The 5,000-nt window shown below is 42.8% G+C and overlaps 1 protein-coding gene across 1 annotated transcript in view; it reads right to left on the bottom strand.

The window, feature by feature from the left end:
• Nucleotides 1-5,000, bottom strand: part of MPHOSPH9 (M-phase phosphoprotein 9) — a 53,829-nt gene that overhangs the window by 40,597 nt on the left and 8,232 nt on the right. The window lies entirely within an intron of this gene.

Here is a 5,000-nt window from a genome sequence, read left to right as displayed (position 1 = left end):
ATTGGAGCCTTAATGGAATAGAATATGAATATATACCAAGCTTGTGTTTACTATTTCAGGGAAAATAACTGCAAGCAGCTGCCAAAGCGTACTCGCTATTACTGAAGCAGAAACATTAACCTTTACACAAGATGCAACAAAAATAGACACAGACATTTAACAACAGGAAGAATATGATGCCACGGCAAAGACTGAAATAATAGGCAAACAATATTTGTTACTGTCATTGATATCATTTACAAGTCACAAAATTCAAGCAGGCTACAGGAAAGGATTACTGTATTTACACAACTTAGATATCTAAAATATATCTTCATAAACTAAATAAAACAACATAAATGGATTAAACACAACATTATCCCTGTATGTGACCGATCCCGATGCTTGCTTCCCCCTGCATGCAGAAAAACAACCTATTCATTGCTCATCCACTGTGGGATACGTTACAGCAAATGGTGAGTACTCTACTCCAATCCAGTGGACAAGGCCTTATACAGGAAAGGATGGACAAGTGGCTCTTATTCGAACATGCTTTATTTGACTGTTATATTATTTGTTCATTACCGCTTAATTATAGAGATTTCCCCTCACTTTCTGATTAAAGCTCTCCAACAGGGACATATGCAGCAACAAAAAGGTGACACAGCTTCTAGCCCTGCCCTTATCTATTAAAAAAAGGGTTGTTATTTTGCTCTGTTTTGCTATTAGAGATTTACTCTTCCTTCCTGTCTGGTAAAACCGTTGTCACCATGACAAGAGGAGAGGGGAAATCAAAGCCCCTGATAGTGGGAAAAACCCAACAAGGGTTCCTACCCACCTGATTATAGACTCTCAATTTCACCAACCCTTCACAATGCATGGAGGTTCCGTCCGTTTTTTTACTACGGGCGGACGGCAAGAGGTTAAACTGTAACCATGTAGAAAGTGCAGATCATTTGACTTTTGAATATGACGTTATTATAAACACTAGCATTGCTTTAGTATTATATAAGCACATGAAAATGATAAAAAAGCATGCACTGTGATGGCACCTGGTGATTTTATCTTCCCATAATGTTGTACTTCCCTGATTTCTCACAAGGCTTTAAATCCTCGGAAACTCCCGGGTGCTATTCATGAGCTTCCGAATGCTATTCGGGTCTGTGAGCCGAGGTGTCATAATGCTTTTCATATGACACCTCACCAGCCGTATCTGGCAGCTCCCAGGAAGGACAGGTGCTGCGTGTGACTGGTACGCAGCCCCTGTCCTTCTCTATGGGACTCCGCGGCCGCACGCGCACCCGCCCTGCACGTCCGTGCGGGTGTTCGTACTCGTACGCTGACAGGATGAATCCTGTCTGCGTCCGAGCCGGGGCACCCGCACCCGTACGGGGAAATCTTCCATTTGGGGACAACTGTCCCCCTCAGTTTGCAAGATTTCCTCTAAATTTCTGTTGCATTTGTGGGACTGGAAGTTAAAGGAAATGGCCCCAATGGAGCACAGACAGCAGAAAAAAAAAAAACACCAAATAATAACAGGGCTTTTAATTCTTCCCTTTTCTATTCAAAACGGAAAAAAAAAACAAACACACATATATACATACATGTTAAAGCTGATGTTCAGGCTGATGCAAAGAAAACACCAATGAATGCAGTAAAAAAAAAAAAAAAAGGAATCTTATTTTCATTCAGCCTGTTTCTACTTCTTCACTGTCCAGTCACAGGTTAGGGACAGGGAGATGAATCAGCTGTGTTGCTCAAAGGCAGTAGAGAAAATTCCTGCTGTCTGGCAAGCTCTGTTGTCTGGCAGAGCTGTTTTAATTTCCGGATAGGGTAGGCACTGATGCAAATGTTTTGGCAGATAAGACAGCTGCCATATATGCATTTCAAGGTGTATTTGACTGTTTGCATGGAGTTCAGCCTTAACCTGGACCTAAAAGGCCCATATAAACGGTGTGAATTTTATAGCTTTACTAACACTAACTTCATCATTTTTGCATTACACAAATATCTCATCAAGCCTTTATAAAGGACATGAAACCTTTGAAAACGGCCCGAGTGCCCCCCGCCGCCGCAAGCGCTTAATCTCTCCCCTCATGGCCGCTGCGATTAAATGCTTACAGCGGCGGTGGGGGGCGTTTGCAAAGGCCACCCTGACCTCGGGCCCAGTCCGCCCCTGGGTCAGACTAATCCAGCACGTTATTAATAGGAGTGCCCCACTCAATATGGCCGCAAGCGAGGGGCATACTGAGTGGGGCAAATCAGGAGAGAGAGCCGGCTGGACGTGTAGGAAACCTCGCTGTTCCCCCACCATCACCAGAGGTCAAAGCAACTGCAAGTCCCTGTACTTTCTTTGTGACCTCTGCACTGCATTACATACTGACCGCTGACCTCTGTACTGTGTACTGACCTCTGTACTGTGCGTCACACCCTGACCTCTGTACTGTGCGTCACACCCTGACCTCTGCACTGCGCGCAACATTGCGGACCTCTGCACTGCGCGTCACATTGGTGCACTGTGTGTCACACAGCTGGCCTCTGTATTCTGCATTGCACCACTGACTTCTGTGCTGTGCTTTGTTACTGATCTTTGTACTCTGTGTCACACCGCTGACCTGTCAGAGTTAAGGCCGGGGCAGGGTAGGGGTTGGTGGGGCAACTGGTGGCAAGTAACTTTTAAGGCCTGGCTAGTAGCTTAGGACATTAAATTTTGAGCCCTGCTCTAAAGGACCCAAGACTCGAAACAGCACTGGTAGAAGCAACAGGCTAAGTTGTGTACTGTGCCGATAGCAACCAAAGCAATCTTTTTAAATTGATATGCGACCCCTAATTGACAATCTCATCAGTCAAGACTGAAGCAACTAAGAATCAGCAGCTGATAGCTTTGAAGCTGCCAAGGCTGTGGGTAAATCAGATACAGAATCTGTGGGAAAAGGTGTGGAGCATGCTTGTGGCCTCTGCAGTCAGACTCAGCAAATGACTGGATGATTTTTGGCCATAAAGTCTTGCATGACTATAGTAAAAAACAAAAAGGTAGGAGGAACCTACACCACACCTGACCGAGCTGAAGAGGACTCTGATGATGGAATAGACTCCAGCTGGGAGCATCCATTACAGAGTAAGAGGGTAAGGGGCAAGGTCTCAGGTACTCACGAAGCCCAGACAGCCGGTAGCAGGTGAGGGTTGGATGTCTGGAGGTGTAGGCAGGCAACAGGAACAGACTAAAGATCAAAATTCCATGTGGCTTTTTTCAAGCAGTACCAACAGCAGAGAGATGCATCCTCTACGCTGTATGGTGGGAAAGAGAGTGCACACACAGGACACTGCAACCGGCAGATTACATCAGTACTCAGTCCCACAGCATTAAACCCTTTTGTGAAAAAAACAGCTGGAAACATGGTAACTAAGATGCAGTTTTCCCCACGCAGGGGATCCCACCATTCCTTCAAAGTATATAACAAAATATTTATAAAAATATATATTTATTTATAGAAATGCTAAAAAAACATATATCTAACATATATAGTTATATCAAACATGCACACAAATACATATAGCTGCACTCTGCTGGTAATTCTTAACAGTCCTATGGAAAAATGCTATAAAAAAGCGGTGTAGAGGTATGCCGTGTAAGTGCCCAAGTATTTTGTGCTGATATCATGAATATATATATACGTTTTTTCGGGTTTCAAAAATTCTCCACATAAATGGAAAAAATTGGAAAAAATTACCCGTGTTCATGGAAAAACAAGAAAAACAAAAGAGCTCTGTATTTGAGGAGTGAACATACATATGTATGAAAAAAGGGAAAGGAGAACAAAAATAAAGTCAGCATCAAGATGTAGAAAATGGATATGACTCACGATAAGATGAGATGAATCCTCGTTTTTTAGGGTCCCGTTTTGAAAACAGTGTTGCCACCTTTGTAATTGAATCCGGTTACCGAAGACAGGAGGTTCAGGAGATATAGTTTTTTTCTCTCTATCTCGGATTCTTGCTGGGTGTTATGGATTAATGCCTTAACTGAACCCCTGTGTTACTTCTATTGGTTTAAATGATCCAAGGTGGTTTGAGGAGTAACAAAAACAGGAACAGAGGGTAAGGCAGAATTACATCTAATTCTGCCTTACCCTCTGTTCATATGTATAAAAAAAGGGAAAGAATTACCAGCAGAGTGCAGCTATATGTATTTGTGTGCATGTTTGATATAACTATATATGTTAGATATATGTTTTTTTAGCATTTCTATAAATAAATATTTTTATAAATATTTTGTTATATAATTTGAAGGAATGGTGGGATCCCCTGGGTGGGGAAATCTGCATCTTGTACTAGTATAAAGAAGTAGGGGACCCTCATTCAATATTTTGTATACTCGACACTCCACCTTCCTTTCCCCGTTTATATACCATAACTTAAAGGAACCCAGTGACCTATGTAACTGAGGTAGCTCCCAAAGACCAGTCCAATGGCTTACTCATAAAGTGAGTGAACAGAGATAGGGCAAAGGATACATACTAAACCAATGCCAGCGGTTATGGGCCCAGAATGCACTTAACAGCTAACTTTTAGCAGAACAGGGTCTGGAAAGCATTCTACGCAGAAACCCAGTGCACAAAGGTCATTTCCAGGCTATGCCCACAATGTCCAGTTCAGCAGGGTCTGGGCAGAGTACTCCAAAAGCCAGGAGGAGGACGGCCATGCTGGATAGCAGACATGGAAGAGATATGCTCTAGCAGTGATACATAGAAGAGTCTTGAATAAGGAAAAAAAATTTGAAGAGTAAGTTGCTAGCAAAAGTAGGTTAGCCTTCCAAACAACATAGATGAAGAGAAGATATTCATCCTCCAGGAAACTAGACAAAAATCAAAAAGTTCATCCTGGGCTGGCCTGCAGTTTCTTTGTTTGCCAGTGTCCAATCCTCCTGTAGGAAACAGTATAACTCTAAGGTAAAAGACTTCCTGAAGAAATATGCTCATAATAAATTACAGTACTGCTCAAAACTCTGACCACCAACCCCC

The sequence above is a fragment of the Nanorana parkeri genome, unplaced genomic scaffold (genome assembly GCF_000935625.1).
Source record: "Nanorana parkeri isolate BGI_ZX_2015 unplaced genomic scaffold, ASM93562v1 scaffold13, whole genome shotgun sequence".
NCBI lineage: Eukaryota > Metazoa > Chordata > Amphibia > Anura > Dicroglossidae > Nanorana > Nanorana parkeri.
Note: the sequence above shows the minus strand (reverse complement) of the source record. Positions and strands in the feature narration are given on the sequence as shown.